This window comes from Oryctolagus cuniculus, chromosome 10 (genome assembly GCF_051225735.1).
Source record: "Oryctolagus cuniculus isolate XC-2025 breed Fujian yellow rabbit chromosome 10, ASM5122573v1, whole genome shotgun sequence".
NCBI lineage: Eukaryota > Metazoa > Chordata > Mammalia > Lagomorpha > Leporidae > Oryctolagus > Oryctolagus cuniculus.
Genome location: NC_142876.1, coordinates 16,284,902 through 16,312,273, shown reverse-complemented (window position 1 = coordinate 16,312,273; position 27,372 = coordinate 16,284,902). Strand labels below are relative to the sequence as shown.

Sequence of the window (27,372 nt, the reverse complement as noted above, 5' to 3'; positions counted from 1 at the left end):
TTTGTTTTTTTTTAAAGATTTATTTTATTTATTTGAAATAGTTACAGAGTGAGGTAGAGACAGAGAGAGAGGTCTTCCATCGGCTGGTTCACTTCCCAGATGGCCGCAACGGCGGGAGCTGTGCCAACCTGAAGCCAGGAGCCAAGAGCCAGGAGCTTCCTTCGGGTCTCCCACGTGGGTGCAGGGGCCCAAGCACTTGGGCCATCTTCTGCTGCTTTCCCAGGCCATAGCAGAGAGCTAGATTGGAAGAGGAACAGCCAGGACTTGAGCTGGCACCCAGATGGGATGCCAGTGCTTCAGGCCAGGGCGTTAACCCGCTGCACCACAGTGCTGGCACAAACGTATGGTTTTTATCTTTTTGGGGGCTGGCTTATTTCACTAAGTATAATGGTTTCCAGTTGCATCCAATTTGTTGCAAAAGACAAGATTTCATTTTTTTTAACTATTGAGTAGTATTCCAATGTATATGTATACCATAATTGCTCTATCTAGTCATCAGCTGATACACATCTAGGTTGATTCCATATCTTAGCTACTGTGAATTGAGCTACAATAAACATGGGGGTACAGATCATTTTTTCAGATACTGATTTCATTTTGTTTGGGTAAATTCCCAGGAGTGGGATGCTGGTCTACATTGAAATTTCTGAGGTATATCCTTATCATCTTCCACAGTGAATAACTATACCAGTTTACATTCCCACTAACAGTGGGGAAGTTTGAATTCCTTCCCACTATTATAAAGACTCTGTAGCTAGATGGTCATGTTATATATCAAGTTTATAGTGTTGTTTTGCTTCCCCTAAGGCATTCTAGTTTTTAGCTGTAACAAAATGACATATACCAGAGTTGAACCACTTCTAAGACAGGAATCGATAATGGGAATATAAGGGAGTATTTTTTCAAATGTCCCAAACTTTCCCTTATCAGATGAGGAAATAGCCCTATAACTGCACTAGAGACTTGCTACCTGTGGTGACTAATTTTAAGTGCCAAATCGACTGTGCCAGTAATGAATATCTTCATTACGATGCCCAGATGGCAAATATCTCTGAGTGGATCTGTGAAGATGTTTCTGGCTCCAGTTAGCACTTGAATTGGTGCACCGAGTGAAGCACATGGCCCTTCCCAATGCAGGTAGCCATCACCCAATCCATGGTGGGCGGGGATAGAACAAAAAGGAAGGTTGAATTAACTTCCTGCCTGATTGCTGGGGCAGGGACATCTAACTTTCTTCTAACCACACATCTACTTTCCTGGGTTCCCACTGTCTAGATAGGAGATCAGAGAACTTCTAAGTCTCCATGTCTTTCCAGGTAGACGGATGGATGATAGATCTGTCTCTCTAGAGAGCCCTTGGCAGTATGCCTCAAAAGAGGCATGAATAAAATGATACTGGTTATCCTTTCTTAGCGCCTACAGCAAGTGTAGATTCGTGTGCATTGTCCAGAAGAGGAGCAATCCTACTCATGATAGCGGAGTCCATGATTCATCCTGCAGGCTGATGCTACAGGGCCCTACAGATCTGTGTCGTTGATCACATTCATGGTAAGATTTACTATGTATAATAAAACAGCCACCACAGCATGGTTGAAAGATCTTCAAAGCCAAGCAAACAAATGCAAACACAGCAGTTACTTGATATTTCGTGTCCAGGCATCTGTGGATGGTGTGGACAATTAGCAGGTGTCTGAGAACGGAGGACATTTACCAGGAGGAACAGATGGTGGCCACTGAGCACCACAGTCAGTCATGGACCCCATCAAGCAGGTGCATCTGTCTCCTGCCCAGACAGAGCAAGCAGCTACAGCATAGCGTCTGGTCTGGATATTTGAAGAGCAAAGAAGTTAGTCTCCCCCCACCCCACCTTACCTGTGCTTGTTTGTATCAAAAGTTCTAGTGAAGTCAACATGTGTGTGATGCTTAGGAAATTACAAAGTGACTCATTTTTAAATCAGTTTTATTGCGTCAGTGTCATTTACATGCAGTAAAATTTGCCTTGTTTAGGTCTACAGTTCTGTGAATTCTGACAAATGCATGTGTCATGTAATCACCACCACGGTCAGGACAGAATATTTCCATCATTGAAAAAAGTTCCCTCCGGCTCCTTTGTAGTCAACCATCTCCCCTGTTTCTGTCTCCTAGTAACCACTGACCTATTCTCTGTCATCACAGCTCTGCATTTTCTGTAGTGTCGTAGAACTGAAATCATGTAGTATGTAGCCATTTGGGTCTGGCCTCTCTCACTTAAGCATGTTTTTGCATCTATTAGTTGCTTTTTCCTTTTTACTGCTAACCAATGATTTTTGGTAAGTTTTTTTGCCTGGTTGTACTGTAATTTGCTTCTCCTTTCACCAGGTGAATGACAGTTGGGTTTTTCCAGTTTGGGGTAACTATGAAGAAAACTGCTAACAGCAACATACAGGTTTTGTGTGGACATAGATTTTCATTTCTGTTGGGTAAATATCTAGAAATTGGACTGCTGGGTTATATGGTAAGTGTGTTGTCTTAGAGAAGTCGAGTTGCTGGAATGGAATTCTGTACCTACGATGCCTTAGAAATGAGAAATTTGCTTCTCACAGTTCTGGAGGCAGGAAGACCAAGGTCCGGGAAACAGCATGGTTAGATTCTGGTGAGGGCTCCCTTCTGGGCTGTAGGCTGCGGACTTCTCCCCGGGTCCTTCCGTGGCAAAGGGGCAAGTCAGATCTCTGGGGCATTTTTGAAAATCGCCTCCCACCAAAGTCTGGGAGACCCAGTTGCTTCTGATCCTTGCCAATAACTGATAACATCCACAAGCCAACTCTAAAACCAGTTGATAATCGTTGCCAATTATATGCAGAAATTGTTTTGCTTGTTTTGTTTTCTAGAAGCAAGGCTGTTGTAGGCTTTAGATGTGTCCAAAAAAAGTGAATAATGAAATAAAGTATTCTAGATAACTGCGTATTTAAATGGTGACTTTTTTCTGTTTAATTAAAACTTTTACAACCAATATCCTTCACAGTCAACTAGTAGGTAGGATAGCAATTAGTCTTATGTTCAAGAGGTGTTTTTAAACTTTCAAATGAGGTTGTAGTTGCATTAAAAGGGAATGTTCTACTTCCTGGATGCTGTTTGAGATAGAATGTGAAGATCCCTATGCTCTGGAGGGAAAGAAAACCTAAACCCAGAATTAGAACAATGACAATTTCTTCCAGGATTTTTTAAAGTTATCTATCTGCATGATACATATAGATCATATACCTTCGGAATAACGCACAACCGAGAAGACCAAGTTACCCCAACTTTCCCTGTAACCCCCTCATTGCCCAAGCCAGCTGATAATTTTCTCCAGTCAGCACAGGCATGCTACAAACTAATTTTAAATAATTAGCATTGGTCCAAATGGAACATAATTGGAGAATTAACTCCGTAACAAAAATGATTATATAAACTAGTATAAAGACTGCTACTCACAGCTTGAAGAGCTCTGTGAAGCATCCATTTTGCAGCTCTTCATTAGCCTGGGAAATTGAAAATCAAGTGGAAGTGTGTTCAGCCAGCCTGTGACAGCAAAAGACACGGAGGTGGAGAGCCACCTGGGGCAGGGCTCTTGCACCCTCCCTGGCCTGTTGTCCAGCACAAGATAACTGAACACTACTAGAAAATCAGAACTTTGCAAAGAAAAGAGGCTTCTGTGCAGACTGGAGCTTATCACCCCTAAAAGAACTGCTGAATATTTGAGCTCCTGCATAGACCGGGGGCAATGGGTTTAGTCTCCCTAAGGTGTTTTCTAGAATTGCCTCTTTAGGCCATCAGGCCTGGAGGGCTGTGCAAGGAATGATGAGAAGCCATCAGTCAAGTACTCTAGTTGCAATTGCCAGAGCCCCATAGAAGCTGAAAGATAGAAGATACAAGCTTCACCAGTGGTGTACATATTGCTGTGTCTTTCGGGATTCCAGCAAAATTATTGGTTTCCTCCATGACTGACCCCAAATAAAACAGAACACTACACGGAGAAGATGAAATGTTAGTTAAGCAGCTACGATGTGTTAATTGCACACTAGAGTCTTTTTCATGATTTTTTTTTTAAGTTTTTTTACAGGCAGAGTGGACAGTGAGAGAGAGAGAGAGACAGAGAGAAAGGTCTTCCTTTCGCCGTTGGTTCACCCTCCAATGGCCGCCGCAGCCAGCGCATCGTGCTGACCCGAAGGCAGGAGCCAGGTGCTTCTCCTGGTCTCCCATGGGGTGCAGGGCCCAAGCACTTGGGCCATCCTCCACTGCACTCCCGGGCCACAGCAGAGAGCTGGCCTGGAAGAGGGGCAACCGGGACAGAATCCGGCACCCCGACTGGGACTAGAACCCAGGATGCCAGTGCCGCTAGGCGGAGGATTAGCCTATTGAGCCACGGCGCTGGCCTTTTTCATGAATTTTGAAATTGAATGCAACCATCCTAATGAAGGAAGTATTATCTCCCACAATTGCTTATCACTGGGGAAATTGAGGGTAGGAGAGGGTCAGTGACTCACTCAGTTGCTATTTAAGTGGTCAAACTTGAAGTCCCTCAAGAACTGATTTCAAAGCTGTTCTGCTACCCCACAACTGTCTCCCCAAAGACCGGACAGCATCCCTTAAGAATCCTGACCTTACAAGGGCTGCCAGAAAAATACAGAATGGCCACTTCAACAATAAATACATTTTTAGTGTTTATATGTTCCAAACATTGCATGGGATATGCATATATACTAAAAGTCTTCCTTGTTTTTCTTGAAATTCAAGCGTAACTGGGCATCCTGTATTTTTTGTTAAATCTAGCAATCCAGCTCTCACTGATGCTTTCTGGCCATGCAATAGAGGTTTCAAGATTCTGAAGTTTGCTCTTCCTTATTGAAGCTTTCAAGATGAATTTTTGAGGTGGTGGAGATGGGGAAGGTTCAGTGAGAGGGTCCATTTGAATGCAATCACATGAAGGAAAATAACAAGCATTTCTTTCCATAAGGATCGCTGGACTCCAACAGGCTAGAAAGCACAGGGCAGGCCAGGTAGATTTCCATGCTGGCCAGGGTGTCTGCCTTAGAACTTTCCAAGGTGTGTTTTGTGGGGCATTAGCCCATGAGTGATTTGTTTCATGGACAGATAACTTTTGGGAATGCTGTAAAGCCCCTTTTGGAGAGTCTTGGGCTCCTTTGGTTGCTAAAGGTCCTGAGAAGGCCTACAGGAAACATTGCTGTTTGCTTTCTGGAGCAAAGACCTTGTCAGGATCTCTGGGGACAACCGGGGAGCCCCCTTCCTGCAGAGACAAGAGATCCAGCGCTCACCGCCCCTGAGAATCCTCGCGCCTCGGCTGCATCTCCTTTCTTACCTGGGAGCCCCCATGCAGAGTTGGGTCCATGGGACTCGGTCGGTAGCCCCAAGCTTGTGTGGTCTGTGGCTCCTGAGCAGGGCCAGCTGGCCGGGCCGGGCTGGGCTCCACTCCTTCATCTGAGCTTCACTTCTTGCCACCTGCTTCCTCCAGGATGCTGGCTTCCTCCATGGTGATTCACCCCAAGCAGCCACACTCACCTGCTGCCCATCTGCCCTTTGCTAGCACAGAAGAGACAACAGTGGAACTCGGACAACTCTGTGTCAGACACGTTGGCAGGGTTGCCTTCTAGCACTGGGGGTTGGAGGGGTCTGATTCTTAGTTTGCAGTTCCCAAGATGGGGATACTCCCACCATGGTAGATCTCAAGGTTCTAGCTGTGGTGGCAGTGAGGGGGCTCTGGGGAGATGCGCACAGCAGCCCGTTCTGCAGGGTACTTTCACGCAGCCGCTGAGGCCTTAGACCTCAGGGCACCGGGTAGACAGTGCAAAATAATGAGGTGAAGAGTTTTAAGTATTTGTTTTCTTTGTTTTACATAGGACTTGTTTGTCTATATAACAATTTTAAGTGACAGCTTTGTTTATCACCCAACTTGCAAGTATGCCACAAAGGATTTGTTTTGGTTTTTGGTTTTTGTTTTTTGGTCTTAAGGAATGCAATTTATATTTTTATTCTTAAGGAGCAGAACTTTTTAATTTCAATTAGTTTTTAATAGGTTCTGTGGGATTCATAAATACAATTCTAAGAACATAATGATACCCCTTTCCTCTCTCTCTCCCCCGTCCCTCTCTCTCTCCCCCGTCCCTCTCTCTCTCCCCCCCTTTCTCTCCCCCTCTCCCCCCCTCTCTCCCCCATCCCTCTCTTTCTCTACCCCCGTCCCTCTCTTTCTCTCCCCCCTCCCCCTCTCTCTCTCTCCCTCCGTCCCTCTGTCTCCCCCCGTCCCTCTCTCTCCTCTCGTCCCTCTCTCTCTCCCCCTTCCATTCTCTCTCCCCCCATCCCTCTCTCTCTCCCCCCCGTCCCTCTCTCTCTCTCCCCCCGTCCCTCCCTCTCTCTTCCCCCCGTCCCTCTCTCTCCCCCCCCCGTCCCTCTTTCTCTCTCCCCCCTGTCCCTCTCCCCCCACCCCCCGTCCCTCTCTCTCCCGGGTCCCTCTCTCTCTCCCAGGTCCCTCTCTCTCTCCCCGGTCCATCTCTCTCTCTCTCCTCCTCCCGTCCCTCCCTCTCTCTCCCCCCTTCCTCTCTCTCTCCTCCCGCCCCTCTCTTTCTCCCCCTTCCTCTCTCCCTCCCTTCTCCTCCCCCCTTTCCCACCCCTCCCCTTCTCTCCCTCACACCCTCCTTCCTTCTCCTTTTCTTTTTTTGTTTAGTTTTTGAGATAATCCTTTTTATTGTAATGTAGATTTAAAATATGTTAATACTTCACCAAATAAGTTTAATAAATAAAAAGCACAAAAACTCTAAGTGGAAGTATAGACAACAGCTATAAACAATAAATGGAGAAATGACCATTTCACTCATACAGTAAATTTTAAAGTAATCACAGATCATTAAAACTACAGTAGCATAACTTTTTTAAAAAGAGATTTATTGATTTGAAAGGCAGCGTTAGAGTGTGAGAGAGAGAGGAACAGACAGATCCTCCATCTGCTGGTTCACTCCTCAAATGGCTGCAGTAGCCAGCTCTGGGCCAGGCTCAGACCAGGAGCTTCTTCCAGGTCTCCAACTTGGGTGCAGGGGCCCAAGGACTTGGGCCATCCTCTGCTGCTTTCCCAGGCACATTAGCAGGGAGCTGGATTGGAAGTGGAGTGGCCAGGACTCAAACCAGTGCCCATATGGGATGCTGGCGCCGCAGGCAAAGGATTAACCAAGCGAGCCACGGCACCTGGCCCCTGAAGCATGTCACATCTTATCAAAAGCTTTCTCTGCATCTATTGAGATGACTGTATGCTTTTTGCTTTTCATTCTATTGATGTGATTTATAATATTTATTGACTTGTGAATGTTGAACCACCCTTGGATTTCTGGGATAAATTCTACTTGATTGTGATGTATGATCTCTTTGATGTGGTTTTGGATTTGATTTGCTAGTATCTTGTGGAAAATCTTTGCATCTGTGTTCTTCAGAATATAGGTCTATAGTTTTCTTTCCGTGTCATGTCTTTGATTTTGGTATATAAGTGATGCTGGCCTCATAAAAAGTTTGGCAGAGTCCATCCTGTTCAATATTTTGGAATAGCTCATAGAGTATTGGAGTTACTTCCTCTTTGAATGTTTTGTAGAATTCAGTAGTGAAGCCATTAGGTCCTGGGCTTTCCCTTGATGGAAGACTTCTGGTTACTGCTTCAATCTCATTGCTTGTGATGGATCTGTTTATGTTATCTATATTTTCTTGATGTAATCTTGTTGGACCATATGAATCTAGGAATTTATGCATTTATTCAAGGTTTTCCAGTTTATTAACATATAGTCCTTTGTAATAGTCTCTGATGATCCTTTGTATTTCAGTGATATCAGTTGTAATGTCTCCTTTTTCATTGCTGATGTTGAGTTCTTTTTTCTTTGTTCGTCTGGCTAGAGGCTTATCTATCTTCTGAAAAAACCAACTTTTGGTTTTGACCTTTTGTATTTTTTTAAATTTCAATTTCATTTATGTCTGCTCTGACTCTTATTTCTCATCTCCTGCTGATATGGGGTTTGGTTTGCTCTTGTTTTTCTAGGTCTTCAAGATGCGTCATTAGATCTTTAATGAGACAGTTCTCTTTTTTTCTAATGTGAGCAGTTAATGCTGTAAACTTCCTTCTTAATACTGCTTTTGCTGTAAACCACAGGTTTTGATATGTTGTATTTTCATTTTCATTTATTTTAGAAAGTTTTTTATTTCCTTTTAATTGTTTCAATGACCCCATTAATCATTCAGTAGCATGTTGTTTAATTTCCAAATGTTTGAGTGTTCTATTGTTCTTATTGTTGATTTCTAGTTTTATTCCTTTATGATGTGAGAAGATACATGGTATGATTTCAGTCTTTTTAAATTTCCTGAGACTTGATTGTGGCCTAATATGTGGTCTATCTAAGAGAAGTTTCCACATGCTGATAACAATGTGTTTTCCATAGCTGTTGGGTGAAATGTCCTGTAAATGTCTGTTAGGTCCATTTGCTTGACAGTATGTTTCAACTCCGATGCATCTTGATTTTTTTTTTTTGGTCTGGATGATCTGTCCATTGAAGAGAGTGGGGTGTTGAAGTAACCCACTATTATTGTATTGGAGTCTATCTCTCCCTTTAGGGCTGACGGTACTTGCTCTATATATCTGGGTGGTCTTGTGTTGGGTGTGTATATATTTATGATATATCTTCTTTATTGAACCTTTTATCAAAATATAATGCCCTTCTTTAACTTTTTTTATAGTTTTTGATTTAAAGCTTTTTATCTGATATTAGAATACCAACCCTGCATGCTTGTGGTTTCCATTTACCTTGTGCATCTTTTTCCAGCCCTTGGCTTTCAGTCCGTGTGTGTGTTTGTTAAGTGAATTTCTTGTAGGCATTTGCTAAAAAGTTTTTGATTGGCTCTTGCAAGTCTGTACAGCTGGTTCTAACACCACTGTGGGCTCAGGGTGAATTTCCCCATAGCCTTCTGCCTGGTTGTGGATTGCAATGTGGCTAACATGCTTCACCCTCTTCTCCTATCCCCACCCTAAGCCATGGAAATGCATTTGATGCCATTTATGCCTGACTCAGAATCCAAGCCCAACTTCTTCCCCACAAACAATCTGCAAGGTACAAACCTGCCATTAGCAAGGACGGATTTCTATATTATCATACATACAAATCCCTATACCTTGAGCCACTTTATTTCAGAATGGTTTGCTTTACTTTGCATAAATGAAATAGCAGTTGGTGCATTCCTCCCAAAGCAAAAGCACAGTCTGCCCGCACAAGTGAATTCCAGCCTCCTGCTGGAAGTCAGCATGGTGGGGAACCATGGGGGCTCTGGAATTTGAGGCGGCTCTTTTCTCCCAGGATACCAGGAATATCAGGACAAATCTTAGATAGGGCTCCAAGACAGGCACCTTTCTCTTCAATCTCTGCTGAAGATTTCCCAAACGTGTGACCTGAGTGGGTACCATGGGTTCATTTGTGTGCCCCTCTTCCCAAAATATATTGGATACCTAGCCCCTGGCACCTGCAAATGTGGCCCTATTCTAGAAAAGATGTAATCGGTTAAGATGCAGTCATACCAGATTATTATGACCTCCAACCCGATGAGCAGTGTCCTCACAAGAACACTTGGACTTAAACGCCCAGACACCCACAGAGGGAACACAGCCATGTGAAGACACAAGCAGAATTTAGAACGGTGAAGTCACAAACCCTGGAGCTCCAAGGATGGCCGGCAACGCCCAGAAGCTTGGCATAGGCAGGGAAGGATCCTCTCCTAGAGCCTTCAGCGTGAACACAGCCCCGCCAACCCTTTTGTTGTTGGACTTGGAGCCTTGTGCACTGTGAGACAATGAGTTTCCTTAGTTTTTGGCCACAAGTCTGTTCCAGCAGCCCTAGGATACTGGCATGGCTCAGTGCTCAGCTCTGATTAGGCAGCAGCAAAGATCTGTCTCTCCATTCCGTAAGGCAAAGATACTCAGACAGAAGATGGTACCGCTAGGAAAGTGCGTTTGCCGATGTGGTCCTGTGTTTACCCTGGAAGTCTCTGGTTTGCCCTCTGAATATATGCCCATGCTTCTCTGTCTTCCTGCTCTGTGCTGAGGTTGACGTATGAAAGACATCACCAATGGGCTCTTCTGCCCCCTGGCTGCTGGTGGTGCCTGGCCAGTGGGAGCCCCAGTAGGAGGTAGGGAGGAGAGAGTAACTGGGGAGAGATTGATTTCTCCAGCCTCCTCCCTGCAAGGTCAGCCACAGTGAAGGTCACAGCCGTTGTCCCCATTCATGCAGCTGCTCGGTGTCCAGACTCCGTTGACCTGGATCAGGAGTGGTAGCACTTCCTGTTTTCAGCCCTAGGGCACCCCGCTAGGCTCACAAACCCTGTGTGTCTGCTAGGGCTGCCGTAACGAAAACACTGCGATGGGTGGCTCGGGCCCCAGAAACGTGTTCTCTCGGTTCTGGGTGCCAGAATGGCAACTTCAACTTGCTGTCGGGGTTGCTTTCTGGTGAGGATGTCTTCCTGGCTCATGAGTGGCCATCTTCTTCTCGCTGTGTCCTTACTTGGCCTTGTCTCTGTGTGCCCACTCCTGTCATGTAACCCTAATTACCTCCTGAAAGCCCATCTCCAAATACAGTGACACTGGGGGTGAAGGATTCAACATGGATTTGGGGGCACACAGTTCAGTCCCTGGCACACTACCCACACCTCAGTGAGGAACCCTGTCTTAAAGATGGAGCCCGAGACCCAAGCTTACAAGCAGGAGTTCCCACGAAGAAACCAGAAGCAGAGATGAAGGGTGGGGAGCAGAGGGAAAGTGGATGTGGGAACAGAGTGACCTATGCTGGATCCCCCCAGTGCCACACACAACCACGCACCTTGGGCGTCAGAACGTCCCACCTGCAAGATGGGAGGCCCTCGGACGGCCTCTGTGCCCCGTGGGGCTCGGGCAGCCCAGTGCAGAGTTTACTCCCTGCAAGTCTATGGCTGTGCCTGTGGGGCATGAGTTCCTGTGGTATCCGAGAGTCTCCGCACTGCTGGAGAAGTCCCAGGGCAAATATGCAGGCAAAGGCTGTCCAGGGTGAGGGCAATTGACGCCAAACCTGTGGAGCCCGCCTCAAGCCATTCACTCCTGCGGTGGGAGTTGGAGGTAGAGCATGGTAATGAGCGTCCTTTTATTTCATTCTCAAATTACCCAACGTGCATGGGCTGCGCATCTCCTGCCCAGTTCCTGGCAGAGTCGGAAGTAGGACATGGTCCACCCTGACCTGGGTTTGTGGATAACTCGCAGCACCTCTCCTGGTGGCTCATCCACCAGGGCTGCTCTCCCCAGGCACTGGGGCAGGAGCTTTTTATCACCTTTATTTGTGATTGGTGGGGGGAAGGTTTTAAGGAGAATGGTCCAGAGATGCCTTGGGTCCCAGCGCAAGGGTTCACACCTTCCAAAATGATTGAGCACAAATTTACCCCAACAGGTCTCTGGGAAATGTCTAAGCTGAATGACCGCCAGGCCCTGAAAGAAGGGGGTTATTACTGGCCATCTACAAGGCTTAGGGACCCAGGAGGGAGTGACTTGAGTGCAGCCGGCGTAAGCAAATGACTTCCAATTAGCTTGTGCTCAATAATTAGAAACAGCCAGCAGAAAATCCCTGACCCGAAACTCCTCTGCTCGCACAGACTCGTTCTGTGAGCTCCCTGGAGATGTGAGCAATGGAGCAATGCCCGGCCTAATGCCAGGGCTGCAGAGGGAAGGCGCCGGGGCCCCGCCTCTGGTCTTTCTACGGTGGGCTGCACTGCCTAGAGATCTTAGATGCTTTGCACAGGAGTCAGCAGAGCCCTCCGGGTAATTGGCTCTTGCATAATTCTGTCCTGATCTTAACTGATCCCGGATGTTGTAAATGATGCTGATATGAATTCACCTCAAGTTTATGAATCGCTGGAGAAATAAAGAACTCAGCCAGAATTCTGGGCCTCAGAGCTGTGCTTGGCTTGACATTTCTGTGGTGCTGGTTACAGGGAGAAACAGGTCTTCCGTCTGCAGGTTCACGTCCCAGATGGCCACAACAGCTGTGTCTGAGCCAGGCTGAGGCTGGGATCCAGGAACTGCATTCTGATCTCCCATATGGGTGGCAGGGGGCCAAGAACTTGGACCACTGGCTGCTGCCTTCACAGGCTCGTTATCAGGAAGCCGGATCAGAAGCAGAGCAGCCAGGGCTCAAAGTGTGCATGGATATGGGAAGCCAACCTTGCAAGTGGTGGCTTACCTCCTGTGCCACCACGCTGGAGCAGTAAACCTTTTAAGAGGTAATAAAGCAGAATATTGTCCTGGGCTTAGAATGGGGAAGGATCCAGAAGATACGAAAGCCAATCATCATTCGGGAAAGACTGGCACATTCCAGTCCCCTGGAGGAACTTCTCTTTATCGAAACACCATAGTGACAGCACAGACCCAGAGAGGGGGAGAATATTAGAAACACCTGGAACTAACAAAGGGCTACTGTCAACATTCATAAAGGACTCCGGACAGTAAGGAAATCAAGGGGAAGAGGTAACATTCTAAATGGAAGCAAAACACTCAGTCAGGTGCGTCACAAAAGAGGATAGCCTGATAGTTGATAAACATGCAAAGCTACCCAACAAATGCAGTTTCTCATTAAGAAAATGAGCTAGAAGCCACGGTGAGATGGCACGGCCTACGTGGCTGATTGGAAAGTTTGAACCTTTCCCACACTATCGATGATGAGGAAACAGCTCGTGGGTCAGAGCCAGCTGCCCTTCAGAGCAGTTTGGCGTCCTGTGGCAAAGTGGAATTCCACCCTAGAGAAACCATGCAGACAGGCACCAGGGTACACGCGCCAGAGGGTTCAGGACATCATGCCTCAAAGTAGCCTCAAAGTGGAAGCAACGCAGACATCCATTAACAGAAGGATGAGTAAGCTGGGACTGAGTCACTCAGTGGAATACTACACAGCAGTGAACATGCGCAGAAGCTGACCTTCTCTCCCTCAACGTGAGGCTGTTACCAGAACCCCTTTCCTGATGCTCACTGTGAAGAATCGGTATGGCAAGACACCCAGCATGCCAGGCACAGCCTAAGGGGCCTCACCGCTGTCCTGTGTTATCATAGCCCTGCAAAAATAAGCAGCAGCCGAATGAGAGGCATCCAGACCCCAGTGCTGGGATTTTTCCGAGGGTAGATTTCTCCGCAGCCTCTGGCGTTTCTTCATGACCACATCCAGCCCTGGTCTAAGGTATACTTCCCCATTTTCCCGGCTGCCTGAACCCCCTACCCTGAGCTCTGCCATTGCTCAGAGCACGGGCCACTCAGCCAGAGACGCCCACGCGCTCGCATCCACTGCCAGTGTCCTCGGACCTGCAGAGGCTGCCGCCCTCGGTCGCCCTCCCCCTGCCCCTCCCTCCAAGTACATCTGAGAGGGCGGAGTTTCTTCTCCCCTGGGAATAGTGATGCCGTTGCCCTTCTCAGGTGGAAGCTGCCACAGTCTTGGGTTTTAAGTAGCAGAGAGTTTGCTCGGGCTTGTTTCCCTGTGAGCTGGCAGCTCAGCGCCTCCCGGCAGCAGCGGAGGCCGGCGAAGCCTCAGCCCTGTGCGGCCCTGTTTTCGGCTCGGCTCCCCGGGTGCCTAGTGCATGGCGGCTCCAGATTGCAGAGCCGGTCAGGTTTGAAAACCAGCCATCCGTGGAATCCGTACCCCCTGGACACGAATGCGGGCCGTGTCCCTTGTCCTAAGAAGGAAATTAACGTGGGGGTGGTGAGGGAGGACAAAGCATTCCTATTATAGGAAGCCCGGGAGCTCTGATGCAGCCCCCTTGATAGCGACTGAAATTAAAGTGGCCGAAGCATCTGAGGCTTGGCTTCACGGCTTTCTGCCGTAAACTAGAAGAAGACCGAAAGCCTTGGAGATAAGAAAAATTCATTTTCTATAAAGCAGGCCGGCTAGAGCAGATAATCATGATGTGATGGGCAAGCTGTTGCATCAGAGTGTTGGCCTCGGGAGCCAAGCGAGCTCATCCATCCCCCAACGGACAGGATGCTCGGGGCGGAACACGATCCACTGCTGCTTTTCTCCCACACAAGCAGAGCTCTCGACAGGGCTGCTGGGAAACTCCTCAGCCCGCTGAGCGCCTCCCCTCGGCCTCCCTCTGCACCCAGCACACCTGGGAAGGCCGTGGGTTTCAGACCTCCCTGGGTGATGCTGTGCAGCCCCCATGCTGAGGTCCCTGCTCATGTGGTCCATTCGAAGGGGGACTGAGCACAGCCTGGACACAGATCTTTAGCCTGAGCTTACGCACTGGCCTTGGTTTTCCCATGAGAAGCCTGTTACCAGCTGGGTGCTGCATGGGAATGGGAAGGGAGAAGTCCACCTCTCTAAGTGCCACTGGTCAATTCCCAAGTCCACAGGTCCCCGTGGTAGCCACAATAATGTCCTTTAATGTGCCCACGTCCCAGGCCCTGCACATATGAGTCTTTTTTTTTTTTGACAGGCAGAGTGGACAGTGAGAGAGAGAGACAGAGAGAAAGGTCTTCCTTTTGCCGTTGGTTCACCCTCCAATGGCCGCCACGGCTGGCGCGCTGCAGCCAGCTCACCGCGCTGATCTGATGGCAGGAGCCAGGTGCTTCTCCTGGTCTCCCATGCGGGTGCAGGGCCCAAGCACTTGGGCCATCCTCCACTGCACTCCCTGGCCACAGCAGAGAGCTGGCCTGGAAGAGGGGCAACCGGGACAGAATCCGGCGCCCCGACCGGGACTAGAACCTGGTGTGCCGGCGCCGCAAGGCAGAGGATTAGCCTAGTGAGCCACGGCGCCGGCCAACATATGAGTCTTTAGAGGAGGGAGGCAGAGATCTGATCACAGAAGAGCAGGCACCTGAGGGGGGAAGCTGAGATAGGACCGAGGCACCCTGAGAGTGGAGGAAGGAGCACCCAAGCCAAGGAGCATCGGTGGCCTCTAGACACAGGGAAATGTAAGGAAACAGAAGTCCCCCAGGACCTCCGGAAGGAGCCAGCCCTGCCAGTTTCGGACTTCTGACCTCGGCACCATGACACCACGGAGTTCTGGGGCCTTAAGTACTGAGTGTGTGGCAATGTGCTACAGAGGCAACAAGAAATGAAGACCATGCCTTCCCCCTGTGGACAGCTGAGGCTGGGCCTGGGCTTTTGAAACTCAAAGTCTTCATGGGGTGGGAAGAGCCCAGCCCTCCAGGACAGAGACTGGGCTGCTGCTGAGAGGAGAGAAGGAAAGAGACTTTTGCTTCTTCCATGATGGGTTCACAGCAAGCAGGAAGACATGGTTCATCTCTCCACCTTCTGCAACATTTGCAGTCTCAGTCAACAGGGGCCTGGAGGGATGCAGCTGCTCCGTACAGCTGGGGTCTTGCATGGACCACCCGTGCCGAGTAAGCCATCCTCGGGCATCTGGGCTGGCGTGAAACCTGCCGAGCTGTTCTTCAGGAGAGAACATCTGCTGATCTTTCAAGAATGGTTACAGCACAGCTGTAGTGCGGGGCAATGAGTTACATCACTGCTTGGGATATACTCATCCCATATCAGAGCGCCTGTTTGAGTCCTGGATACTCCACTTCTGGACCAACTCCCTGCTAATGCACCTGGGAAGCAGGAGATCATGGCTCAGATGGTTGAATCCCTGTCACCCACATGGGAGACTTGGATGAAATCCTTGGTCGGGCTGTACTGGCTGTTGGAGAGTGATCCAGCAAATGGAAGATCTCTCTCACTCTTTCAGATAAGCAAATATAAAACAAAACAAAAAAATGGTTGCTTTTTTGAGATGGGGCTCACTGGAGACTCATTCAGCACAGGAGGAGGAGTCTAGGGCTATGGCTGGGCAGAGTGGACTGAACAAAGGCCAGGGATGGTCTGAGCCCTGCACTCGACAGGGAAGTGACGTCCTGTGCATCACACTCATGTTGGGTACCACTGGGTGCCTGAACAAGACAGAGCAATCCCTCTATACTCTTAGCTTGCCAAAAATAGGATGCTACGTTTACTTGGAGGAAATCTACTTCTTGTATCCTATGTGTTCATTATGCTCAATATTTTGCATTAAGTTAATATGAGATATTTTTATATAATACCTTGGAATTATACAAAGGTATATTTTGTATTTTTTGAATGATCTAGTTATTTGAAAGTGGTACAGAGAGAGAGAGAGAGAGAGAGAGGTCTTCCACCCGCTGGTTCTTGCCCCAGATGGCTGCAACAGCCAGGGTGTGGCTGTGCTGAAGCCAGGAGCCAAGAACTTCTTCCAGATCTCCCGAGTGAGTGGCAGGGGCCCAAACACCTGGGCCATCTGCTGCTGCTTTTCCCCGGCCAACAGGAAGGAATTGTATGGGAAGTGGAGCCGCCAGGACCCAAACGGGTGCACATATGGGATACCAGCATTGCAGGCGAAGGCTTAATTTTGTATTTCGAATGGGCATGATGAGAGTCCATCCTACTTACTGTTTTCATGAAAGTATCAGGTGGTTATATGGATGAAGGCAAGTCAATGAGTTTTCCAGGGCTACTGGAACAAACAAGCACAAACTTAGCAGTTTAGAGAGCAGTATACGTTTATTCTTTCACAGTCCTGGAAGTCGGAGGCCTGAAACGGGTCTCCTGGGCAAAAGTCAAGGTGTCAGCAAGGCTCCAATCCCTCCGGAGGCCCAGGGGAATCCGTTTTCTTCTTCCTCAGCTTCCGGAGGCTGCCCACACTCCTCGGCTCATGGCCACTTCCCCTTCAAGGCCAGCATCACACCACTCCAGCCTCGGCACCTGTTGCCTCCTCTGCTTCCTGATTGTATTTCTAAGGGCCTCTGAGTACGTTGAGCCCACCTGGGTAACCCAGGATAATTCTCCGGTCTCCAGATCCTTTACTTAATCCCCTCTGCAAAGTCCTTTTTGCCCACTGAAGTCATATCTGCACCAGTTGCATGGCTTAAGACGCAGCCATCTTTGGGGAGGCATCCTTCTGTCTATTGGAGCTGGCAAACTCACTAAGACGCTTGTAAAGCTGGCTCTAAAACGCCTGCCCAGAGCCTTCTGCCAGGAGTCACTGGTGTCCGTAGGAGCCTAAGCATGGAGTCACAAGTGAGTGGTTTGCTTCTTCCTGTCTTGGGCGCTCCTCCGTTTCCCTTGTCCGTGCCCACTTGGTCATGGATGGGCCTTTCCAGAGATGGTCAGTCCTTAGAAGCGGCTGCTTGAGGCTGCTTCGTGGAGTGGCCAAGCCTCCTTACAAAGGGCCTCCGGGGGCTACGGGTGATCAGGTCCTTGACTAAGCGGACCAGAGACACTTGCAGTTAGAAACACACATGGCTTCCTGAAGAAGGGCCCGGACATTCCCTTACTTACCCTTCAGCATCTTCTCACCTCTGGGCTCCTGATCCCTGCCCTCTCCTCTTCTCCTCCCGCCCTCATCCCCCCCTTGGGGTCCCGGCAGCAGCCCGGTGGGTCATGAGAACCAGAGCCAGGTCCTCCCTCGTTGCCCTGTTTAGTGTAAGTCATAAGAGATTCAGGTCCTTGGAACAAGACATGCGTGAGTAAAACAAGTCCTTCTTCCTAATGTTGACCTTTCTAGTATGTTCCCATATTTACAGTATATCATTGATAGTATATACTACATAGTGTAGTATATCCTTTATCCTTTATAGTATATTCCATACTTAGAACATCTTCTTGCTTCTGTCTCCCCAGAGCCCCCTCGTCCTTGGGTAAGCAGGAACAGAAAGGAAGAGGGGTAGAGAACCCCATTCTCTCGCAAGCAAGTAATCAATTGAACAAGTAATAATCAAATGAATGAGAGTGTGAATGAATGAATGATCCAGGGGTTTCACCCTCCCACCATCTCACATCTCATAGACCAAAGACTTTGGCGTGAAGGGTTCGTCTTTCACCCACCATCCTCATCTGTGCGTGCCTCTCTCCTGAGTTCACGTCCTACTGCATCCGTGCCCTGGTTTTGAGCTCTCCCCATGCTGAGAGATGAGCATAACCACTAGAGCACTCAGCCCGTCTTCTCTTTTGGAATGCTGAGACATAAGATTCCCCAGCTGTCAAGCTGGAAGATTATTTCGTAATTGATGTTCCAGCCATCTCCGTGTATGTTCTCAACTGTAATTGTCAAGGGTTCCACAGCTGCGTCAGCCAAAATCCCTTCATCACCACCCAGTCCTATATCTGAATGCTAATTTAAATTCATAAAGCTTGCTAGCACCTTCCTGCATATGATGACGTGCAGTAGCCATTCCTTAGTCAGGCTAACACATGCTGTAAAGTCAAGCCTGTGCCAGGAATATTCTGTGATCTTAGAGGGAAATTCTAGGTCCTTGAGCCAAACTTTTTTTTTTTTTTAACTTTCCTTCTAAAGGAAAGAACTCCCAGAAATAATGTCAATGGGGCTCCTCTGGGAAGTGCCTGGGAAGTGACTCTGCCCCCATTTGCCTAGGCAAAATACGTTTCAGGGAGAATTTCATCAGATAGAGTGTCAGCAGAGGACGAGATGAGCCCCTTGAAAACCACTCCGGGAAGGTGATTTCCATCGTCTGAGGTGCTGGTAGGGGATCACCAGCCCAGGTAGAAAGGGAGGGAAAAACCCCACTGTGAACACTACCAATAGGACTAAGAATTTTCCACTTCCCACAAAAGCATAAAATGGGCGAGACTTCATCAACTACCCATTTATGTGAAGATCAGGCTGTGAAGACGTAGGAATCAGCGATGCTGGCTGCCGAGCTGAAGGGTGTCCGGTCAGCTCTGGGATATGTCACCCTCGCTGTCACCGCAGCCTTGTTAAAAGGATGCCCCGCTGGTCATCAGATCCAGGTCCGCTCTGCCTGGTGACGAGCCAGCAGAAGGCAGCCCGGGCAGAGCAATGCTGCCCGACAACCCTCTTCGCTGTTTGTACGTATTTCTTCACACTAGGACTGTTTCTTGGATATCGCTATGCCTGAGAAAAGGGAATGTGACGCGTGCAATAAAAAATCTGCCAAGAAGTTGGAAGAAATCACGACTGCTCTCCCACATGGTGCTGACCCGGGTTAGCAATAGGCCTAAACTCCCGGCGAGACCAGAGCTGGAGCTGGCCTGTGTGATGTCAGCAGGATTCCACTTCTAAGGATCAGGAAGTCAGCTCAGCTAGGTACATGTGAACCCCGGAAACGTCAGGAGTGGCACCAGCATCTTCTACATTACAGCTGTCCTACCGTGCTTTTTTTTTTTTTTTTTTTTTTTTTTTTTTTTTTTTTTTTGACAGGCAGAGTGGACAGTGAGAGAGAGAGACAGAGAGAAAGGTCTTCCTTTGCCGTTGGTTCACCCTCCAATGGCCGCCGCGGCCGGCGCGCTGCGGCTGGCGCACCGCGCTGATCCGATGGCAGGAGCCAGGAGCCAGGTGCTTCTCCTGGTCTCCCATGGGGTGCAGGGCCCAAGCACCTGGGCCATCCTCCACTGCACTCCCTGGCCACAGCAGAGAGCTGGCCTGGAAGAGGGGCAACCGGGACAGAATCCGGCGCCCTGACTGGGACTAGAATCTGGTGTGCCGGCGCCGCTAGGCGGAGGATTAGCCTAGTGACCCGCGGCGCCGGCCCTACCGTGCTTTCAAGAATGTTCCAGGTCAGTGCTATCCATGAGGTAGCCACTGGCCATTTGTGGCTACTGAGCCATTGAAATGTGGCTGGGGCAATTTAAATTCAAGTGGTCACAACCCAGATCCAGGTAATACAATTCTCATGGGAGGGTGAAGTGCACATTTATGATAAAGTCCTGAAAACATGAAGATCACATCATACCTTCTAGAAACCTAACCACCTACATATATATGGCTAAAGTGCACTTGTATGTAACTTGAGCTGTAGCAAAGAAAGATGGCTGGATACCCTAACCCTAACCCTGACCTACAGATTTGGCACCACTGTTCTTCTTCTTCTTTTTAAGATTTATTTATTTGAAATTCAGAATTACAGAGGAGAGGCAGATGCACAGAGAGACCCATCTGCTGGTTCACTCCCCAAATGGGAGTCAGGACTGGGCCAGGCCAAAGCCAGGAGCCAGGAGCTTCATTCAGGTCTCCCACATGGGTGCTGGGGCCCAAGCACTTTGGCCATCCTCCACTGCTCTCCCAGGTGGATTAGCAGGGAGCTGGATCAGGACCGGAGCAGCCAGGACTTATGGGATGCCAGTGCTGCAGGCAGTGACTTTATCCACTACACCACAGCACTGGTTCCAGCACCACTGTTCTTTTTTTTTCTTTTTTTAAGGTTTTATTTGAGAGGTAGAGTTACAGACCGTGAGAGGGAGAGATAGAGAGAAAGGTCTTCCTTCCATTGGTTCATTCCTCAAATGGTCGCAGCGGCCGAAGCTATGCTGATCCGAAGACAGGAGCCAGGTGTTTCTTTCTGGTCTCCCACACAGGTGCAGGGGACCAAGCACTTGGGCCATCTTCTACTGCTTTCCTAGGCCATAGCAGAGAGCTGGATTGGAAGAGGAGCAGCTGGGACTAGAACTGACACCCATATGAGATACCGGCGCCGTAGGCGGAGGATTAACCTACTGCGCCATGGCACTGGCCCCAACCACTGTTTTTGATTCTTATGCCTAGAGCTGGGAAATTGACTGCTTAGTGACCAACACTGACTTGTCTGTACTTCCCAAATTCCACCTTTTCCTCCTTTCCTGAAATCATTACATCTGACCTTTTAGAGAGTTGCCATTTCTCTCTCATTGGCTCATTCTTCAGACACCAGCCCTGCATTAGCCCCCAGCCCCCGGCATATGGCTCATCAGAGCTTGGGGTTGACTTGGATCTCACTTCCTCTGCGCTCAGGGTGTTAAAGCCATAGAGCTCCTCCCTTCTGAACTGCATGGCTTTCTAAGCCGATTTTTATTATAGCTTCGCCAGTAGAAAGATCATTTCTTGTGATAGAGAAACAATGGCACCATTGACTAGTTCTGAGTCAATCTGCATTCTTCCCTGCCAGTGTTTGCACTGCCCCGTTGACCTCCAGCCCCTGAGTCCTCTTCCTTGTTCCCTGGCACTGACAGATCAATAAAGTCCTTTGGGTTGGCCCTAGCAGGATACATAATCCCCAGTTGCTGTAGTCACTGGAGCTTCGTCATGTGGTTCTTAAAGGTCCCGGCCCTATTTGGGGATGACTCTGGATGGTTGGCTGTAGAATCCCTCCCCTGGGGTGCTGTGTTGAGTGGTGGAGGATTCCTCCTTGGGTCTGGGAGTTGGACAGCTGCCCTCTTTCTTAGCCCCTGAAACCTATTTCTCTCCGGATCTATTTCACCGACTTGGGCCCTGCAGGAAGGCACCCGGGTGTGCCTCTCTCTCCTCCTGCTCCAACTCTAGCGTTAGAAAGGACTTGGAATTCATTTGAGGTAATATGGCCCTGGTAAGGCAGGAAAACGGAAGGGTTAAAAATTAAGGAGAACAGTGCTCGCTTCGGCAGCACATATACTAAAAATTAAGCAGAACGATGAGAAATCTCCGCCATCTCTTATAATCATTCAGAAACCTACGGTGGCCAAAGTGCCTGGAGCTGATGGTTCTCAAGTGCCCCATAGAAGCCCTAGACTGCCCTCCTGGCCCTTCCATCTCGGTGGTTGTGTGCAGGGACACTCCGTGCATGCCTACCCTCCTCCTCCTCCTCATCTCTACCTTCTGCCCTAGATGCAGGCATTGGGCATGTTGGCTGCAAACCAGAAATCCCCTGCAAATCCGGCACCTTCTTCTTGGCCTGTCCCTCCTCCCGCCTTGTATGCTTGTGGCTCACTTGCGAGCTCACTGAGCAGCTGACTGGCATTTGTCAAGGCTAACTTGGATTGGGATTGTTTGGGCTTCTACTAATACCTCCAAACATACTCACACACACACACACACACACACACACCCACACACAGGCAGTTCTTGCTGTCACAGTAGTCATCGTGCTGCATAAAGTCATTGTGAATGCTGAATTGGTGAACAGTGAGCCATTGCTCTGAGAACAAATACAAGATTAGGTTCCTGTGAGCTTTTGTTCACATTTTCTTCCATCACCTGACATATAACCTCATTTTATGTCAGTTTCCTGCTTAAAGACTTTTAATTAATATACACTGGCGATTCATTAACAGTGAACACACAGGCCACAGTGCTGTAACTCATGTCTGAACATGGCTTATGTGACACACGTCTTCTCTAGAAGGCACACCCCAGTCTTTTCACACTTAAGAACACTAGGGAGCACCAAAACTACCAGTAACGCAGCACAAAATGGTGGAAAATGTGCCCCTACACAGACCGGGAACAGTGCCTGCTTACAGTAAGAGAGCGGAACTAAGGCAGAGAGTCGCCTTGTTTGAGCTCAGCTGGGAACATGCATATTGAGCAACTCAAATTTTTGGCCTCTGTGTGTATTGCAAATGACCTACAAAAGACCCACACATATTGATTTTGAGGTTACAGATAAATTTTAGTGAGTAGGCGGACTCACAAATAGGGAATTTATAAATAATGATTGTACATACCTATGCACATGTACTCATATACACACATAAATATGTGCGTATCTGTCTCCCAGGGCAGATATCGTTCCTTTGTAGTGCGCCTGCCACAGCACAGGCTATGATATGGGCTGGAGGCTGTGGCATTTGGTTCACAGTGTATACACCATACTATCACAGGGCCTGATATCGGAGGCCCTCAATAAACACTTGTTATGTAAGTAATTGATGACAAAGTCCAATAAGGTCAATTAAATACAGAGTATACTCCCTCCATCCACCACCTACTCCAGGTTTATAATCCATACAGATTATATAATAAGAGCTCCTAAGGCCATTTTAAAGATGTCCATCACATTTTTCACCTTGATCTGATATTTAATTTTTATTATGATGGTTGTTATATTGCTTCGAAAATACCTTTATGTAGTTCCCGAGATGACAGTGTTTATTTTTACGAGCAAGTGGTGGATTCAGCCGTCGTCCACGATCATGGAGCATTTTTCTCACTTTTAGCAAATCCTGGAGAAACACAGAGATGAACAAGTTAGTCCACGGACCCAGTTCTTTGTGTTTTGACTCATTGGTAATCTGCTTCTTGTTCTGTAGCCTTTTGGACTTTGCGAGCCAGGGAGAGGCCAGAGAGGGAAGAAGATGCGTTCCACAATAAATGTCGTAGGGTTCAAGATCTTTTGGAGAGAAAATAGATGCATCTCCATCTAGTGGTCAAAAGCAAGATGTGGGAACACTGAATTGGGACTGGAGCCTTGGATGCTGGTAATATCAGAGCATATCCCTTAGAAGTCCCGTCTGGACTGCTGTCTATGTTACAGGTGCTTATTAATAAATTCTGAATATTAATAAGCTGGGTGGGATCTTGCCTCATACTCAGAGAAGAATCCTGAATACTGGCACAAATTTGTTCAGTGAGAGAAATGCATAGGAGAGTGAGGGCCCTACCTCAGAAAGAAAGGGAAATCTGGATCCATACCGAGCACCAGGAGCCAGCCACGTGGGACATGCAGACCAGGAAGCAGGGGGCAACGGCCTGAAGGCCAGGTGCCCCGAAGGCGTAGGGCAGCAAGGACCCGCAATGGCCAAAAAGGGCAAAAAGGGCTGGGCCCACCATGTCCTAGCTGTTGATCCACTTCCAAAGGGGAGTGGTTAATTAGCCTGAATAGCCAGTGGGCACACAGGTGTGGCCAGGTAGGGGCCTGAGGTCACACAGAGGGCGTACTGAAGGCGTGGTCTCCCAGCTCACAAACCTGATCAATTTTATCCTGTATGCCTGCCCACAACACTGGTGTAGGCACCGAAACCTGGGCTGCTTTTCTTATGAGTCGAAGGTTGGCAAGAGTAGAAAGAACCTTATCAGTCCAGGAAAATCCACCAGGACTACTGTGGAAAATACTGAACAAAAGCAGTCTCATACGAGCTTTGGAATAATAAACTTGGATTTAAGTTCTAGCTACAGCCCTAAAGAGCTGTGTGATTTGGGAAAAGTGCTCAGTTATCTGAATCCCAACTTCTTCACTTATAAAATGGGAATAATAATACTTGCAGCACATGTGTGTTTTAAGAATTAAGTGAAATAATACATATGAACCATGAGTATGGTGCTGGCACAAAGAAGAAAGTCAGTAAAATGACTGTTTGAAAGGAGCCTAGAGTTTTCGTATAAGGAAAGCATTTCCATGGGGTAAATGCACTTGTTATCAGAGACAAGGTGATGCGGACGTCAGAACACACGAGGAAGCGGAAGGTTACACGTGTCAGCCAACAGATTCCTGCCTTCTCCAGTAATCAGATAGGGTATTAAATAAAGAGCACGGAATAGAATGACTCAGAAGTCTCCACATATTTTGGTCGATTCCCAGTTCAATGGAAATGTACAGATGTGTTAAGCAGGTCGTGGCTATTTCTTCTATGCCCACTAAAATAAAAGGGAGTGAGTGGCAAATACAAACTGAAGGCGTTTCAAATAAATGAATCCCTATGGCCCTTCGAAGGAAGTGTCATCTTTAAAATACATTACTAATTCCATCAAAATAACACTCAGTGTGTGACATCCAGATCTCATCTGGGGTTGCACACAAAGCTGGAACAGAGGCCTGGGTGACCAGACCAGGAGTGTGGCAGCTGGAGAAGCAACCAACAGTAGACTGCCCCTGCCCCTGCCCCTGCTTCCACCCCTTACCCTGTAACAGGTTTCAGTCTTGTCATTTTCTGCCTGCTGCTGTCCCTACTTATCTCTTGTGGGTTGAATGTGTCCCCTGAAAGATATGTTGAAGTCTCAACCCCCAGGACCTGTGCACCTGACCTGCTTTGGAAATAGGCTCATTGCAGACATCATCAAGATGTAGGCTAGGATGAGGTCATATGGTAGAGGGGGAGGAGCCCCTGATCCAACGTGACTGGTGTCCTAGGAGAAGGGTAGAAGGTGCACACAGAGCAGAGAACACATGACAGTGAAGGCAGGGACTGGAGTGATGCGTCTGCAAGCCAAGGAGCCCCAAGAGCCGCCAGCAACACAGGAACCAAGAGAAAGGCACGGAACGGCTTCTCCCCTACGAAAACGCAGTCCTGAGATCCTTGGTCTCAGGCCGAGAGAGACCACGTCGCTGTGTGTCGAGCCCCCACTCGGTGGCACTTTGCTCAGGCAGTCCTAGCAGCTAGCAGTTCCAGTGTGGCTGGTGGCAGGCGTTGATCTGAGCAGTGTCCAATTCCCTGAAAGTCTCACCTGATAAAAGCACAGCCAGCGGCCTCTCAACCAGAGCGGGGGAGGGGATGGAAGCCGGTGGTGTCCAGACCCCGGAGCAACAGGTGCTGTGGAAAACACGGAGACACTGGGGATCGCTCCAGTGCCCGCCCCGCCTGGGTGGGGACGAGATTGGGGATTTTCCTCTCCTTGTGGCTGACAGCCAGCTTCTGCGAGTGGTGCTGCCAGGTCGTCTGTCTGTTTCTGGTTTCAAGAGGAGCACAGCCATTTAATCTGCCAGTGCCTGGTCTTTTCCAGAAACTTCCAGAAGCTTGCTTTCTTCTCCCCCCTCCTTCCCTGCAAGAACGCCACCCCAGGATCCGCTCTGTTCCCTGCACCTAGGAGTAAGTGAGGTCCAGGTATCGGGATTTGAAACACCGCAGTTTCAGTCCCTGGTGCGTGACCTTGGCTTACTTGGGCGGAGGAAATGCTCAATCATCCTGTTGACTCCAAGCCTAAAATAAAAGCCCCGTGCCAAGCCCCTGACGCAAAAGGGACTCCCCTGGCAGCGCCGCGCTTGTGGAGAAAAACAGCTCCACTAGAGGGCGCTCCGCTGAAGGGTGCGCCGAGGGTCCTTGCACTTCACGTTCAGAAATGACAGGAGCAAGCCAGAGCCCGGAGGACAGTGCTACTTATCTCGCATGTCTGACTTCACCTTCCGATGAGAACCTCCTACTGCTCCATGAGTAGCCTCCGCTACCAAACGAGTTCCTCCTCGCCACACCACCCCCTCTCCCAGGTCTGAAGAAAAAGTTCACGATGTGAACAGGTGACCAGTCCATAAAGTGAGAGGGCAACAAGTGCAAAAATGCTTGTTTGGGGCCTCTTGCGGCTATGGGGCTTACTCTAGGTGGCATCTGTCAACCAAGACCTGCCCGAGGCCCCCATGTGGCCAGCAGCCAGGTGGGCATTGTCAATGGTACCTCCTGGAGCCTGCCGTCTGGCGCTGGCTAGACAGAGAGAACTCTGTGGCCGGTGAACATCCTTCTGGGATACTCAGCGCTAACCAAAGGACAGGATGGTTTTGACGCCATGACAGGATAAAGTGCATTTGCAGTTGGACCCACCATACTCAAGATAGAAGAAAGGACCTAAGCCAGTGTCGCCTGTTAAATCCCCACCTGCGTTTAAACAGGAGAGCCTAAACCCGGAAGGGAGTGAACAGCAAGGCAGCTCGGAGAAATGCTCACTGCCGCTGCTTCTGCAGACTTGCCCTTCGCATTGCCTGCCGACGAGGTGGCTTTCCCTGAGGGACGGAGTTGGTACTGAACACCGGAGTCGTGAGGTTCCTCGGCCGTACACTGGGGAGAACAGTTCTTGGCTTGCGGTACTGTAATGAGGCTTGAAAAACAAAGGGGCTGTGCGTAGCACATCCTTACTAAATGACCCTCTCTCCTTCCCTTGCTGTAAGACATCTGGAGGGTTTCCTGCAAGATCCGAGTGTTGACGCAGTTATCACACAGGAGCCCCCATGGGGCAAAGCTGCCTCTCGCCTGGTGCGGATTGGCACCATGCGCACAGCGGGAGGAAACTCGAGGCTGGTGTTGGTTTATGCCTGCGGCTCCCTGCTGCCCTCCCCTTTGCCTGCTCTCGGACGGACCCAGCAGACGAAGCCGGCGTGCTGACTTCCCCGAGATAACCTGGACCCTTCGGCGCTAAGGGCAGACTCCACTTGCGTGTTGTGAGATAGAAGGACCTGGCATCGGGCGCCTTCAGTGTCCTTGTCTTTGCTCTCTCTTCAAGGATGCAGATCCTACTCTTCCCCGGGCGCCTCTCTCAGAACTTGACCCGAGCAGACAACGGGCGGGTGGAAACTTTGAGGCAGCGGACGTTTGTGCCCTGTTCTCTCTACACCACATCTTTCCTCATTTGTTCATCGTCTGGTGTCCCCGAAATCATCCTAAAGGAAAACTGCTCTTCGCTCCATCTACCCCCAAAGGTGAGAGGGTTGACGTCCGGAACCACGGATCCCACCCAGAAAATGCCCCGCCTCTTCGGCACCCACTTCAGAGATGTCCTTAAAAGTGAGAGTCACCGGTGCCGCAGCTCACTAGGCTAATCCTGCCTGCACACTGGGTTCTAGTCCCGGTCGGGGCACCAGATTCTGTCCCGGTTGCCCCTCTTCCAGTCCAG

The 27,372-nt window shown here is 49.0% G+C and overlaps 1 long non-coding RNA gene across 5 annotated transcripts; it reads right to left on the bottom strand.

Annotated features, from left to right (window-relative positions):
* LOC138844014 (uncharacterized) lies at positions 1-25,961 on the bottom strand. Of its 5 annotated transcripts, none has more exons than XR_016213900.1 (3): positions 25,222-25,961; positions 22,902-23,003; positions 1-237 (listed from the first exon to the last, which is right to left on the bottom strand). It is a non-coding gene; the product is annotated as an uncharacterized LOC138844014 (long non-coding RNA). The 5 variants fall into 5 exon arrangements; XR_016213899.1 differs by lacking the exon at positions 1-237 and adding an exon at positions 16,556-17,274; XR_016213898.1 differs by lacking the exon at positions 1-237 and adding an exon at positions 20,232-20,464.
* Positions 25,962-27,372: the final 1,411 nt, after the last annotated feature.